Source organism: Bubalus kerabau, chromosome 14, assembly GCF_029407905.1.
Source record: "Bubalus kerabau isolate K-KA32 ecotype Philippines breed swamp buffalo chromosome 14, PCC_UOA_SB_1v2, whole genome shotgun sequence".
Taxonomy (NCBI): Eukaryota; Metazoa; Chordata; class Mammalia; order Artiodactyla; family Bovidae; genus Bubalus; species Bubalus kerabau.
The window spans coordinates 30962227-30979431 of record NC_073637.1 but is presented as its reverse complement, the minus strand read 5'-3'; the positions used below and the strand labels follow the sequence as shown (position 1 = coordinate 30979431).

Here is a 17205-nt window from a genome sequence, read left to right as displayed (position 1 = left end):
AGCTTTAAGCCAACTTTTTCCACTCTCCTCTTTCATTTTCATCAAGAGGCTCTTTAGTTCTTCTTCACTTTCTGCCAAAAGGGTGGTGTCATCTGCATATCTGAGGTTATTGGTATTTCTCCCTGCAATCTTGATTCCAGCTTGTGCTTCATCCAGCCCAGCATTTCTCATGATGTACTCTGCATATAAGTTAAATAAGTGGGGTGACAATATACAGCCTTGACATACTCCTTTTCCTATTTGGAACCAGTCTGTTGTTCCATGTCCAGTTCTAACTGTAGCTCCCTGACCTGCATACAGGTTTCTCAAGAGGAAGGTCAGGTGGTCTGGTATTCCCATCTCTTTCAGAATTTTCCACAGTTCATTGTGATCCACACAGTCAAAGGCTTTGGCATAGTCAATAAAGCAGAAATAGATGTATTTCTGGAACTCTCTTGCTTTTTCCATGATCCAGTGGATGCTGGCAATTTGATCTCTGCTTCCTCTGCCTTTTCTAAAACCAGCTTGAACATCTGGAAGTTCATGGTTCATGTACTGCTGAAGCCTGGCTTGGAGAATTTTGAGCATTACTTTACTAGCATGTGCGATGAGTGCAATTGTGCGGTAGTTTGATCATTCTTTGGCATTGCCTTTCTTTGGGATTGGAACGAAAACTGACCTTATAAGCACAAAAAGAATATATATATATATATATATATATATATATATATACACACATGTACATAATTTTTTTTCCTCTTGGGTAAATACATAGAGGTGTGGTTTTGCTGAGTATTATGGTGAGTGTATATATACATACAAAAACTTATTGTCAAACTGTTTTCTGAAGAGTTTTATAGCATTGTAGAATCCAAAGAGTGAATTTTTCCATTGGGAAGTTCTAAATGTTCCATATCTTCACTAACTCTGACCTATTAATTTAAAAAAGATAGCCATTGTAGTGGTAAGTGGAGATATTGCTCCACGGTTTTAACTTCTTTTTCTCAGATTATTAATAATACTGGGCCCTTTTTCATTGGTTTATTGAAATTTGTATTTCTTTTGCGAATTATCTGTTTTATGTTTTTGCACATTTAAAAAATTGTTTGTCTTTTTATTAGTGATTGTATTCTACATGTATCCAGGAGAAAAGATTTTTGTTGGGAGTATGTATTATGAATATTTTTTCTTAGTTTGTATTTTGCTTTTACATTTTCTTAATGGTGACTTTTGAAGAATACAAATTTTCAGTTTATCATTTCTATTCTTTTGTGGTTAGCTTATTTTATGTCCTTTTAAAGAAATCATTGCTTAGAGTTGCACAGGGGGCAAAAAGTTTCTCTGTTTTCTTCTAGAACTTTTACATCTTTTATGTATTATTCTATTACATTTTTTTAGTTTAATTTCATATATGATGTGAGGTAGGGTTTGATTTTATTGGATTTTTCATTACAGTTGTTTCAGAATATTTCATTGAAAAGATTAATTCTTTACCCATTGTACCACCTTCAAACTTTTATCCAAACTCAATAGACCTTACATATGTGGGTCTATTCCTGATTTCCTATTCTTTTACAATGATATAGATGTCTATCTTTATGCCAATTCTGCATTGTCTTGATAATATTCATTTTATATTAAATGTTGGAATTTCTCTAAGTTGTTCTTAATTCTTCATAATTCTTTTAGCTATCCTAGGATTTTTGTATTTCCATATAAATTTTAGACTCAGCTTTTAGATTTCTACAAATATCCTGCTGACATTTTAATTGGAATTACACTAAATGGATACATCAGTTTGGGATGAACTGACAGCTTATTAATATTGCGTCTTCCAAACTACAAATAAAGCATATCTCTCTGTTTATTTAAGCTTGCTTTAACTTTACATGGCACTGTTTTATAGTTTTCAGTGCATTTGGGGGTTAAATTTGCCATTAAGTTTATTTATACTAGTAACACTTTTATGAATGGTATTTAAAAATTATAATCCTATTGCCCATTAGCACTGGATTTTTAAAACTTTGATCAGAACAAAAATTTATTTTCAAAAAATAACAATATATGGCATTGAAACATGTATAATATCATATATTGTTATTTTTTGACACGTTTCAATGCCATATATTGTTATTTTTTGAAAAACGTTTCTTTTTAAAGTCCTTATTGAATTTGCTCTAATATTGCTTTCAGTTCGGGTTTTTGTGCCCACAGGGCTTGTGGGATCTTAGCTCCCCAACCAGGAATCGAACCCTCACCCCTTGCATTGGAAGGTGCAGTCTTAACCACCAGAACTCCAGGGAAGTCACTGCCTGGCATATTTACATAAGACAGTCCAGGTTTGATGCAGGATACTGGATGCTTGGGGCTGGTGCACTGGGAAGACCCAGAGGGATGGTACGGGGAGGGAGGAGGGAAGAGGGTTCAGGATGGGGAACACGTGTATACCTGTGGCAGATTCATGTTGATATATGGCAAAAACCAATACAATATTGTAAAGTTAAAAAATAAAAAAAATTAAAAATAAAAAAATAAAAATAACAATAAATAAAGTAAGTATACCAAACAGTCCTTTACCCCAGGGACTTAGTCTGGCTTTTCCTCAAAACATTCTCTTGCTTATATTCACAGATTGGGATGCTGACTTTCTGTGGGGTCTTCTCTGACTTGTCTGGCTGTTAGGTAAATAAAAATATGGCCCTCTTCTCTGCAGGTTCAGATCTATTCCATTATCCTAGCTTGATTGTATACCATTCCATACTCTCTATATTTATTTGGTTATTTCTCCATTTCTTGTCATTCCTATCATACGTGCATAAGGAAACAAATGTAGTTTTGTTCACTGCTGTAATTATTAACAGTGCCTGACACTCAATAAATACTAGAATGAATGGCCTGATTGTGAGAATTATTTCAACTGTGATGGCAGAGGTCAGATTTCTATGAGCCACAGGGTGGCAAGGCAGTAGAAGGAAGAATGCTTAGTGAATACTGTCATTCCTTGGGGACGCTCACTTGGGAACAGGAGCAACTGGGTAAAATGGAAACTGCTGGGGAGCTAGTGCTTCAATCCTACTGAAGCGTTGAGGGTATTTGATTTCTGTATTTCAAGAATATGATGTTTAAAAATAAAAGTGAGAGAGACTTGCCTGGAGGTTAAAACTTCCCAGTGGTTAAGACTCTGTGCTTCCAATGCATGGGACATGGATTTGATCTCTGGTCAGGGAACTAGGACCCTATGTGCTGTACAGCATGGCCAAAAAATTAATAAAATAAAATAAAACAGGCCTTTAAAATATATCGGAGAAGGCAATGGCACCCTACTCCAACACTCTTGCCTGGAAAATCCCATGGACGGAGGAGCCTGGTGGGCTGCAGTCCATGGGGTCGCTAAGAGTCAGACACGACTGAGCGACTTCAAAAATATATGAGAAATACCAATAAGGGAAAAAGAATTGATTAGTCACTCAAATCTATTAAAATATACTCAATGAATTTTAAAGATAATAGTAATTGCATGCAATCCGGTTCTTACAAAGACATCAATAATTGAAAGATTATTTTTTAAAAGTGTATAACACAATTCTCATTTTCATTGTACTGAGATATAGAGATACAGTGATTCTTTTTTCCTAAGGCACACAGAGTAGTAAAGATTGACTTACGTTTTATTCTCTTTCAAGTGCTTTATATTATAGTCAGATTCATGAATTTTCAGAATATTCATCTATATTTTGTCCTACAAAATGGTCAACCTGACTCCCCATTTTCCTGCAGTTTGAAATTACATTAGCACATTGATTAAAGGTCTGTGCTAATGATGCCAATCTAATTAGTTTGCTCCCCATATAAACTAAGTAGCTTTGCTTTGTTTTCTATCTCAAATTGCACCCCAGTGGCCATTCTGAAATTGTATGACAGTTTTACACGAGAATATCTTAACGAGGAAATGTGGGTATATTAGTGAAATCCATAAGCTTTATTCCAAAAAATTAATGCTATGCTTTACTGTTGCTGAATCAGTTGAGTCATATTCACATGTTCATTTTATCTACTTTACTTGTCTGCCTCTTCGTGTGGCATCTCTTTGTGGGTTCTGTGTGATCTGAAGCTTGTCTGAGTGATTCACAGGCCAGCTGAAGACACCTTTGTGTTCTATTTAAGGATATAGCTAAAAACTATTGTGAGAACTCTATCTCTTGAGGAATGCCATGGCCTATTTACTTCAGAATTACCGATTCTGAGTTTTATGTTATGTTGGTGAATTTAAAACTTAGGAAAACTATTATCCTCTTTTGAATTTCTTAATTTGTGTATCTAAATGCTTTTTTAGAATGTAGTGTATATCTAATTCCTGTCTCATAAGCTGAACTTTATACTTTTTGTATTTTACTTTCATTGCTTCATACTTTGGCAAATTAAAAAGAATGGTAGTACCTTTACTAATCTCACTATAATATAGTAACAAACCCTTGTGCTCTTATACAGGATAATGATGAAAATGGCAGCTAAGATACCAAACAACAGGAAAAAAGAAAGAAGGGGATTATAAGCTTAGAAGAGAATCAACCATTTGAAAGTAAACTTTTATTCCTAAAATCTTAAATAAAACCTAGTCCCCTTTCAATATTTCAGCAGTGTATAGCTCATGTGAATTTTTGCTATTTCATGGAAATGGACATTTTTAGGTAGCAGTAGTGGCAGCAGTAAAGTAGGATGACTCTGATTAAGTGTGGGATTCATGCTGAAGCCTGAATAGACAGAGGACTTAGTGAGTGACTGGATATTAGAACATCAAGGATGATTCCCCAAGATTCTGATCTAAGAAAAAGAATGGATGGAGTTTCTATTAAGTGAGATGGAGAAGACTAGAAGAGGTAGTGGTTTTTGATATGTTTGAGATTTTGTGATACATGTAGGTGGAGATTTTACTTTGGTATCTGGATTGAGACTAGATGCTGTTGTGCAGTCTCTAAGTCATATCCGACTCTTTTGAGACTCCATGGACTATATAGCCCACCAGGTTCCTCTGTCCACAGTATGTCCCAGGCAAGAATACTGGAGTGGGTTGCCACTTCCTTCTCCAGGGGATCTTCCTGCCCCAGGGATCTAACCTGTGTCTCTATATTTCCTGCATTGGCAGGCAGTTTCATTGCTACTAGCGTCACCTGGGAATGAAGTTAAAATGAGGTCTTTGGGATTCTAAATAAATATGGTTCGTGTCCTTATATGAAATGGGAATTTTGACAGGGACACATGGAAAGGAAGAATCTCATGCAACAATGATGGCAGAGTGAGGTGGTGGTTCCACAAGTCAAGGCACACACCAGAGGCTACCAGCAAACCACCGGAAGTCAGGAGAGAGGCATAACACAGATTTTCTTTCATGGTCCTCAGAAGGACATTCTGACCTCCAGAACCGGGAGACAATGCATTTATATTGTTTAAACCACCAAGTTTATGTTACTTTGTTATGGCAGCCCCAACAAACTATACAGAGTGCATGCTCAGTGAAAATAAAAGAGATTTCAAAACTGAGCCCTACAGTTCTCCCGTTAACATAAAGAGATTGGAGCAAGAAGAGAAAGCCATGCATGAGGCCGAAACTGGAAAGTCAGAGAATTAGCAAAACATCACAATGGTATCATGAATGCCAACAACACAGAAAGAGTCTCAAGAAGGGTTGACTAATTGTTCTGCATATTCCTGATGGGCGGTGCCGTGTCTTTAATGTTGCATTTGGTGCTAAAATGCTAATTCATTATCTTCTATAGGGGAAAGGTTGATCAAGGAAGAATAAAAAGTTACAGTCCCAGTAGGAAGCCCACAGGGGGCCTGTGGACCCAGCGCTGATCTTGTCTTCTTCGGAAACTCAACGATGTTTTAGAATTTTGTTTCAATAGATGATGCTGGTTCTGCAATCAATTCCCATGTGTGGGTGCTTTCTAACACTACCAAGCAATTCTCCACCATCAGCTGGGACTCCTACAGCTCACCTTCATTCTACACTATCTGCCTGGTTGTTGTTCAGTCACTAAGTCATGTCCGACTCTTTGCGACGCCATGGACTGTGGCAGGCCAGGCTTCCCTGTCCTTCATTATCTCCCTGAGTTTGCTCAGACTCATGTCCATTGATTCAGGGATGCCTTCCAACCATCTCATCCTCTGTTGCCCCTTCTCCTACCCGAAATCTTTCCCAGCATCAGGGTCTTTTCTAATGAGTGAGCTCTTTGCATCAGGTGGTCAAAGTATTGGAGCTTCATTCAACTTCAGCATCAGTCCTTCCAAAGAATATTCAGGGTTGATTTCCTTTAGAACTGACTGGTTTGCTCTGCCTAGAGACAATGTCAGATCCCACAGGGGTGACCCACACTTCAGATGCCAATTGTAAGACCAAGTTGTTAACTATAAATCAGAGATTCCCATGACCTCCTTCTTGGGTTAATTAATTTGCCACAGCAGCTCACAGAACTCAGAGAAACACTTTAGTTACTACATGATCAGTTTAATATAAAAGAGTATACCTCAGGAATAGCCAGATGGAAGAGATGAGTAAATCAAGGTACAGGGAAGCCTGGAAGAGCCTCCAGGCTCTCTGAACCTCTTCCCAAATCTTCACCTGTTCACCAACCCAGAAGCTTTCAGATCCCTGTCCTGGGTTTGTTGGACCCTAAAGAAGGCTGAGTGCTAAAGAAGTGATGCTTTCCAATTGTGGTGCTAGAGAAGACTCTTGAGAATCCCTTGGACAGCAAGGAGATCAAACCAGTGAATCCTAAAGGAAATCAGCCCTGAATGTTCATTGGAAGGACTGGTGATGCTGAAGCTAAATATACAATACTTTGGCCACCTGATGTAAAGAGCCAACTCATTGGAAAAAACCCTGATGCCAGGAAAGATTGAGGGCAGGAGGAGAAGGGGGTGGCAGAAGATGAGATAGATATCATCACTGACTCAATGAACATGAATCTGAGCAAACTCTGGGAGATAGTGAAGGACAGGAGTCTGACGTGCTGGGGTCCATGGGGTCCCAAAGAGTTAGACATGACTTAGTGACTGAACAACAGCAAAATGGTGGCTTCATTGAATAGGGATGATTGATTAAATTGTTGGTCAGTGGTTCTTGATCTCAATCTCCAGCCCCTCTCCCCTCTCCAGGGCTGGGACTGAAATTTCTTTTCATTTTACTTTTTAAATTAAATTTTATTGGAGTATAGTCGCTTTACAATGTTATGTTAATTTCTGCTGTACAGCAAATCAATCAGCATATGTGTATGTACATATCTTCATCTCTGAATTTCCTTCCCATTTACATCACCACAGAGACTGAGTAGAATTTCCTGTGCTGTACAGTATGTTCTTATTAGTTACCTATTTTATACATAGTATCAGTAAAAAAAATCTACCAACAATAAAGGCTGGAGGGAGTGTGGAGGAAAGAGAATCCTCTTGCACTATTGGTGGGACTGCATATTCTCTCTCACCTCAAGGTTGGTCCCATTGGCAACCACCCCTCATCCTTAGGTCCTCTGGGTCTTTCCAAAAGTCATCAACCTAACAAAAGACACCTTTTGTACTCTCCTCACTCTGGACATTTCAAGGGTTTTAGGAGGTCTGGGACAAGAATGGGGATTATAAATCACAGTATCACAATAACAAAGTCACTTGTTCAAAACTAAAAACTGAAAAGTCTCCTGTCTGTCTCACCCCTACTAATTCAGTTCTGCTCCCTATGTGTATCTATGTCATTCTTTTATTTTGTGTCCTTCCAAAGATACCTTAGGTTTATACAAGTGTTTATAAGAATATGTGAATGTCTGTTTCCCTCCTTTATAAGAGATGGCATGTTAAAACACAGTTTTGTACCTTATTTTTCCCTTAATAAAATATTTCAAGCTCTCTCCATACCAATATACAAAGAAATTCCTTATTCTTGTTTATAGCTGCATTATATTCCCTTTCTGGTTTTATTTTATCTAATCAGTCCTCAATTGATGACCACTTAGATTCCTTTCACTTTCCTAGTAAAAAATGTTCTGTCATGAGTATACCTGTATGTTATTCAAATGTGATCAAGATTATCTGAAGGATAAATTTCTGAGAGCAGAGTTACTAGGTGAAAAGATGGTGAGCTTTTAATTTTGATGGATATTCTCAAGTTGCATTCTGTATGATTCTCAGCAACTTGAACCTACCTCATCCAAGTGTAAGTTGGACCCCTTAAATCATCTATGATTTTTCTTCAATCTTATTTCAGACTTAAAGATAGTTTGAAAAAAAGGGAAAATTTTAATCTAATTTTTAAACTATTTAAATAAATATGAATTTAATGAGAATTAAATAAAATCATAAAGCAATTTTTTTCAGTGTAGCTAACATTCCAAATATTGACTTTTTCTTTCCCCTTCTTGTATATTAAATTACATGGTTTCTTTTTGGTGTTACTATAAAAAAGATAAATCCTTCAGAAGTAAAATTTTAAAAAGGACTCCAGGAAGGAGTCATTTAAATTGTGATTAAATTTGTAAATTTTGAATGTACTATGGACTCATAGTATATTTTGTTGCTTGTTTTTTTCTGATAGTCTATTTAAAACACTATATTGTAAAATAAGTAATATTAAGAAAAAAACAGAAGAAAATTCTCAACAGTTCATTTTATCCTACTCATAGGAAGGTAAGAACTGTTGTTAACTTTTGCTCTTCATGAAAGAAAAATGATTTCAGGGTGCACATTTCTATGACCAGAGTAAGAAGTGAAAGATTAACCACAGAAGCAGAGTCACTGTTCTGTAACTGAGGACACACAAGGAGGATTGATATTTGGAGTGTCCAGGAGAAAAGAGGTATTGATGCTTCGAGGAAGACTTTTGCAATACCTGATAATGGGACTTAAAAAAAAAATCTGGAGCAAAGAATCCCTTATCGCCCACTCAACTTCATTTGCCTTTGACAATATTTAAAAGAAAGTGGATTTTGCTCGATTTGTCCCAGGTAGATGAAAAGTAAGAGGAAAATTACCAGAATTTATATTAAATTTGTATGGAGCCTCGCATGTGGCTCAGTGTGTTAAAGCATCCACCTACCAATGCAGGATACGTGGTTTCAATCCCTGGGTCAAGAATATCCCCTGGAGAAGGAAATGGCAACCCACTACAGTATTCTTACCTGAGAAATCCCATGGACAGAGGAGCCTGATGGGCTACAGTCCATGGGGTCACAAAGAGTAGGACATGACAGAAACAACTGAGCATGTACACAAAACCTGTATACTTCTGCCTTTAGACTTGAATGAAAAAAATTATTTAAAAAAAAATAGGCTTTAGAAAAAATTAAGATACTAGAGCACAAATTGCAAACAGATAAGGTCAGTAAGAGCTCTGTGAATCTAATTCAGTAAAAGTTTGACCTGATCAACCTTCTGAATTTGCTTTTCATGAAAAAATATTTAAAACTCTATCTAGGCTTGGGAACCTGGCCTGATGAGTAACACACTACAGTGTAAGACAGGAAGGGGTGAGCTTATCCACTGACTTATTGCCTGACCTTGGCCAAGTCATTCCACAGACTATCATTCTGGCCACTTGCAGAATCAACACAAAGGGAGCCTATATGTATTTCATCTCAGGGAGACTTTTACAGAGCTTGGCCTTAAAATCAGTTTGTTACTGTAAAATTCTCAGCACAAGTTTCTGACCAGACGGTCCAATACCTACTGACAGGGTGCACATAATTTTGTCCATTTTGTGTGAGAATGTGTGCATCCTGTTTATGGATACAATATATTTTACTATATTTAATTTCATTTTTTTTTCCTGATAAGTTGATGATGGTCAGTTTACTGTGAATTAAAAAGACTGTCATTTCTTTCCTTTCAACAGAATCTCAGCATAAGATAAAAAGAATTGCTGTCTGTTAAAAATGGTTCCATTTAAACATCATTCATTAATGATGATGATAATAATTGATAGACTTGAACACTGTATTTGCTGCTCCAGCCACATTTTTTCCCCCCATGGAAGAGCCAAAAAAAAAAAAAGAATGAATATTCACACTTAACTTTTAGCTTCAGGCTAAAATGTATTATGCACCATATTTTGGTTTTTAAAAATAATCACCTTGTCAAAGTTCAATGGCAAAGTGAAGTCAACTCTGTCAATAGAGACAATTGGAGGCAGGGGAAACAGTCTTCACCCCCTTGAGGATAATTTCATTGGAATGCTCCTGATTTTCTACCTGCTACTTTTTTGGGGAATGATCCCTGGGACAGTATAATGAAGTAAGAAGTTTAAAATACTACATGCAGGAAGCTCATCTTTGCTGCCAGCACAGAGCTGACAAGTATGGATGTTCTCATACATGGTCCCTATTTGAACACTGTATTTTATGTACATAAAATGCATGTCTAGAAGGTTCCTTTTAAACTCCATCAACACAGAGAAAACCTGGATCCCCATATGTCTACCAATGTATCGCATGAATATATTAACACCCTCAAATCACCAACTGCTTTCATTGTTTTCCTGTAAATGGAATCATAGACGGGATATACAGCACTTACAAGGTGGTTTTCAACATATTGCAGAAGAAAGCAAAGGTGTTTGTTAGAAGATGCTTAGGTGGAAAAGTAAATGTAGTAGACATTAGCAATGATAGAATTTATTGTCAACTGAATGCAGCTGACAGTTTTTTAAATTTATTTTTTGATGAGGAGAGAAGATGGAGTTGTAGAGGAGATTTGGATTCTGTTATTTTCAAACGTAGGTTCAAAGAAAGGCTAAAATGATTTCCACAATTCTGGGTTGATTCCTTAGAGATGAAGTACTTTTCAATCGAACTCTGTTTATAGGAGATTAAAAGTAAATAAAGAGTATTTAAGAAAATCAAGATGTCTTTAATGGCTAGACATTCAGCTTTCCCACCTTTTATTATTATTGGTTTTATTTTAAGAGATCAAAGAATTACCTGAAGAACTGATACTACTTTGGCATATTTTCAGATATTAAACAGCAAATACAAGTAAGTAAATCAATGAATCACTGCATGAAGACAGATAAGGGACACCTAATATCCTATAAATTATAGGAAAAGATTTTTCCTCATATGAGCATTGATACAATTAATATAGGTTTTTCCTTCATATTATATTTTTGCCCTCATCTTGGCATCCTGTGAAAATCACTTAAGCTTTCAGAGTCTCCTGTGACAATGACCACAGGAAAAATGTTGTCCAGTTTCCATCTTACAATAAATGATGTTCTGAGGTCATATAAGATTTACAGAGACTTTGAGGTTCCTTAGAAAAAAAGCTTACTATGAATTCAACTGGCAGTCGCTGCCAGGAATACATTCCACCTAAGAAAATTTTTGGTTTGATACTCTTTAAGTTTCAGGAGAAAAAGTTAAGAAAACTCACCTTATGAGAGCAGGCAAAAACCAGCAGTAGTTCAAAATGGTTGATTCAAGAGAGAAATTGAATTGAGCTGTGGTAAATGAGCAGAGGCAGGCTAACTTCAGTGAATTTCATAAAGGTCAAAGATAGCTTTGTAGACAAAAGTCCCAAGCTGTCTGTCTTCTGTAGCTCACCATAGATTTTTTTTGTTAAAGAATCCCATACATGGGGACCTCCTTTTCTAGGGGATTGCAATAAAAGCCACTGAAGCAGGTGGGGACCCTCTACAAAGTGGTAGGTGTATCTATAGATAGCTCCATAAATGCCAAATAAATACACATGTGAGACATACGTCATTTTTGATGATTTTAAATTCCATTTTCCAAACTGATAAACTTTCAGACAGAATGAGAAAGATGCAGAATATACAAGATTGTCAGTGTGAGAGAGATTAATGAACCAAGAGAATTTTTTTATTATGGTTTAAAGTGGTCATCATGTGAGTTCTCTGGTGGTTCAGTGGCTAAGAATCTACCTGTCGATGCAAGGGACACGGTTCCACCCTTGATCTGGGAAGATTATACATGCCATGGTGCAGCTAAGCCTGCATGCCAAAACTGCTGAGCCCACGTGCCGTAGTTACTCTAGTTAGAGAGCAGCCCCCGTTTCTTGCAACTGGAGACCTAGCACAGCCATGAAGACCTAGTGCAGCCAAAAATAAAATAAAACGGCCATTAATTACACATCATTTAACAAAATCCAGTGAGGAGGTCAATTATAGACTTTGGTCATTTTTTATACCATATCTCCTTTTTCTTCTAAGATGGTTTATTAGCAAGAGATACTTCATGTTCTCATTGAGATCAAAGGGACTGAAAGTGATATCTCATGTGCCTTGAGTCTCCACCCGCTCCTACTCCCTCGACTCTGTTCAACAAACACCTTGGATGAGCCTCCATCATGGCACTGACAACAGAGATTGAGGTTTTGTGTTTATAGCCCTTCTTCTAGAGGATGAGGACTTTCTTTTTGATATCATGAGTGTCTGGGAAATAAGTCATATTTAGTGAATAGAAATGAGTATTGTACATATGTTCAAGAAATACTACTAAGCAGGTGTTCTCACAGAGAAGGTTATGCAGCTTAATCACAGTTTAGGAGAGCAGGCATGGACATCACCGAACATGAGGGTAACTATGATTCGCATCCACAAATGCGGAGCAGTGAAATGTCATGGCAGAGCTGGAGGGGTAAGACTATGTTTGGAGTAATGTGTCTATTCCTCAGTAATGCATTCTGAAAGGTCATTAGTGTACAATATAATTGGAGAAAAGTTTGAGGAAACTAGAAGAGTTCAACCTAGAGAAGGTTTTGGGGGGCCTTATTTTTGTTTTGATTTTGTCAGTTTCTTATGAAGCAATATTGTATTTGATTTCTGTGACTTGTAAGAAAAAATTAAGTTAATAATGATGGAAGCACATTTAGCTGTATATTAAAAATTTATTTTTCAAAGTTTTAGCATTTTAAATCAAAATAAGTACATAATTCTATTTACCATTACCATTTATAAATGTTGCAATATTTTCACAATAAAATAGAATAAACATGGTCTCATATTAAAGGATATCTCTTAATATTAATAAACTTAACTTTAAGCAAAACCAGAACATAATTCTTATTTATCTTAATTTGCATGGGCCAATAAAAACCTAGTAAATTGTCCTTGATTTAAGGACATTGGGAGCCAGTGGCCTCAGTTACATTCTTTTTCTCCTGAGTTTTTAATTCCATGAATTCAATAAAAAACAAAGGGCAGCTGTTGGTAGTAATTTTAAATTAAAATTTAGATCAAACAGTCTTTTAAATCTAAGATTTTAAAATAATTTAGAGTGTGAAAACATCTTTAATCCCTTATTAAATGGGCTACCCTGGTGGCTCAGAGATGGTAAAGAATCTGCCTGCCATGCAGGAGACCCGGGTTCGATCCCTGCATCAGGAAGATCTCCTGGAGAAAGGAATGGCAATCCACTCCAGCATTCTTGCCTGGAAAATCCCAGATACAGGAGCCTGGCAGGCTACAATTCATGGGGTCTCAAAGAGTCGGACACAACTGAGCGGCTGAGCATACACACAGTGGCTAAACAAAACATTAATCCCTCTAGAACTGGAAAAGAAAGAGAGGGTTAAAACATTTTTTTTTCCGCTTGCTTTAAAGCCCTCTAAAAAGCCTCCAGATATTTCTTCTCTTTGCATTAGGCTCAAACTAGATGGTGGTGAAAGTTTGTTAGTGAAATGGACTTTTCTGCTTTCTCATTTTCTCTTCATTCTTTTGATAAGCCAACAGGTTTTAAATATCAAGAAGTATAATGATAGGCCATAATTTATATGTGAGCGCTAGCAAACTCTAAGTAAATGGCCCTAAGAATTGAAGAATGTAGTCAGTGGTTTTCAAACCTCCTACAGTATTTTTCAGCTTACAGAAGGGTGAAGCTACACAGAGATTTAATATCTTCTTCCACTGGAAAGTAGCCACCTTTCCATCCAATTGTAACTAAAACAAAATATATTTAATTTATTATTTCAATTTACAGAAGTGTACCACAGCCCAAACCTCAGTGTAGTACAGAGTATATATATATTTCATTTCAGTAAAGAAAGACTAAAATGAATCAATATTTGAAGGACCTGGTACCGTACGGAGGTCAATAGACTCTGGATCACTTGAACTACCCAGTGTATCTGTGTGTGTGTGTGTGTGTGTGTGTGTGTGTGTGTGTATTGTGTGTGGTGTGAATGCCTGGGCTTCCCAGGTAGCTCAGTGGGTGAAGAATCCACCTGCCAATGGAGGAGATGCAAGAGAACCAGATTCAATTCTTCGGTTGGGAAGATCCCCTGGAGGAGGGCACTGCAACCCACTCCAGTATTCTTGCCTGGAGAATGCCCATGGACAGAGGAGCCTGGTGGGCTGCAGCCTAAAGGGTCGCAAAGAGTCGAACATGACTAAAGCAATTGGGCATGCATGCCCATGTGAATTCTTGAGTATCTTACTCATTGCCCTGCTTATTTCACAATGGCACACTGAGGGATGTTATTATCTGAAAACACAAAAGTGCCTATGAGATCTGATGTTTCACCAACCCTAGTCTTCCGCTCCATTATCTCACAGGCACTAGCCTGCTCCTTGAAACAGAAATTCTCATTTCAGGACCTCACTCTTCACTCTCTTGTCTGAACAATTCTTACCTTTGAAACAATTAGTTTCATTCTGCTTTGCAGGCTAAAGTGACATATTGGAGCATGGCAAATAAAGTTTTATGTTTCTTCACAACCTTCCCTTAGAAGAAGCTCTTGCTACTGAAAAAAAGTTTTCCAATAGGAATTTGAATAGCAGCTATATCACTCAGTGTATGTGTGTCACACACACACATGACTCAGTGCTCAGTCACTAAGTCGTGTTCAGCTCTTGGACCCCCATGCACTGTAGCCTGCCAGGCTCCTCTGTACATGGGATTCTTCAGGAAAGAATACTGAAATGGGTTGCGATTTCCTCCTCCAGGGGATCTTCCCAACCCAGGGATCGAAACCACATCTCCTGTGTCTCCTGCATTGGCAGGCAGATTCCTTACAACTGAGCCACCTGGACAGCCCATATCACTCAATACCCTTGTTTAAACATCTCTGAAACCTGGGTTTCTATTATCTGCTAGGTTAATCTTGTTTCCATTTTCAAAGTAATATGTACTTTAAAAAAAATGGCCATCACAAAAGTAGCACAATGATTTCATCAGAAAAAGGTAATCAGTGTTAGAAGATCATTCCAAAGGAGCCACTGATAGGAATTTCTTGCCAAGTTAAGCAAAGCATATAGCACTAAATGGATTCTCTATAAACATTCTTGGGTCTAACTTATGTTTATTAACTTCAAAATCAGTCCTCTACCATGGTGTTCTGTTTGTGTGTGTGTATATGTTTGTTTGTTTGTTTCCTCTCCTCCAAATTCTTCTCAAAATTTTCCATATTCTCAATAGTTTTTTTTTCCTTAAGAATTAGAATGGTACCATAGCACTCAGGAGGACAGTGGAAATATCTTATTGGAGTTCAGGGACATGATCAAAGTCATCTACATAAAAGTTAGTGAAAAGCATGAGGTAGTCCAAAGGAAGTTTCCACGATACCTTCATGGCTTGGCACTGGAGTTCTGTGATAGTCATCCAGAATGGGGTTAGCAAAAATGAAATGTCTCCAAATGAAGGGTGTATATACTTACTTTCTTCTTTATCTTAAAACTCATTACCTCCTGATACTTGCTGAGATGCAGCCAAGCTGTTTGAAATGCTAAAATAATGTGCAAAATAATGTGCTAAATCCTGACTAACTAAAAAGGCCTCCAGACACAATCACCTCCAGCATACAATCTTATTGCAAAGTCATTTCTAGAGATGTATTTGGAGCTTAAAAAAGGGAATATTCTAATAGAAACTTGCTAAAATTGTCATGTAAAACTGATATTTTCCTTCTGAAAGAACTCTGGAATTCTGAACATTTTGGCTGATCTGTGTCATTGTCTTTTCAGTGTAGGGGATTTTCTGAGATTTGAAGCACAAATTCTGATAGCAGATGCTAGCTCATGTTTTCAAGTAAAAAAATATTCATATTTAAGGATTTTTTAAAATTGTTAATTGCCTCTCTCCCTGCTCATTTGATCATAGACTTTAAATAGACTCTAGCTCAATCAAGACCTTAGACCAGAGGAACAAGTGGAATATTTGATCTGGAAAGACTGAGAGAGATAGAGACTGATGAAGAGGTTATAAGGGGTTCATTTATCAACAGAGAAGAAGAATGAGGCAGTGTGTAGGGGAAGGTGCTAGATAATTATCATTGAGGGGCTATCAGAAGCACTCTTGAAATATTTTAGAAGTATTTTGTTCATGTACACAAAATAAGACTCTATGACAGAGTGACTTCTGTGGACCTGCACATAAAAATTGAAATTCCAAAAGCATTTTTCCTTATTTCTGTCATTTATAAATTATAATTTGATATGCTAGGAAAGAAATTAAATTTTTTTTTAATTTTAGGGCTTCCCAGGTGGCACTAGTGGTAAAGAACCTGCCTGCTAATACAGGAGACTCAAGAGACAAGAGTTTGATCCCTGGGTGAGGAAGATCCTTTGGAAGAGGGCATGGCAACCCACTCCAGTATTCTTGCCTGAAGAATCCCATGGATGAGCTATGGTCCATAGAGTCACAGAGTTGGGCATGACAGAAGTGACTTAGCATGCATGCACATTTAATTTTAATTAACTCATTCAATAAATATATAACTTTTCTCTTTCCCAAGGATTATCTTTTCATATATTGGGATATTAAGTGGATTATAGTTTTGTTTTTAACTTATAAAATGATTGGGTTTCCCTGATGGCTTAGTGGTAAAGAATCTACCTGCCAGTGCAGGAGATGCAGGTTTGATCCCTGGGTCAGGAAGACGCTCTGGAAAAGGAAATGGCAGCTCACTCCAGGATTCTTGTCTGGAGAATCCCACGGACAGAGGAGCCTGGACAGCTACAGTCCATGGAGTCACAAAAGAGTCAAATATGACTGATTGACTAAACGACAACATAAAATTATTACCAATGGTTGTTCATTTCTTTGGAGTGGTGAATCCATTTGAGAAATGGATTTTCAAAATGTTTAGGCCCTACCCTGGATAAAAGTTCACACAGACAATTTTAGAAACAATTATAGGCTTTACAAAATGCTTGATGTTCATCCATGAATGCTTAAGAAGACCTAGATAGAATAAGATAAAATTGTGGCTTAGGTGACAGCATACTAT

The 17205-nt window shown here is 37.1% G+C and overlaps 1 long non-coding RNA gene across 1 annotated transcript in view; it reads left to right on the top strand.

Moving 5' to 3' along the window:
- Window positions 1-16627, top strand: part of LOC129626724 (uncharacterized) — a 237891-nt gene extending 221264 nt beyond the window's left edge. The window contains exon 4 of the long non-coding RNA XR_008702159.1: window positions 16449-16627. This is a non-coding gene — a long non-coding RNA (uncharacterized LOC129626724). The remainder of the gene's footprint in view (window positions 1-16448) is intronic.
- The last annotated feature ends 578 nt before the right edge of the window (window positions 16628-17205 follow it).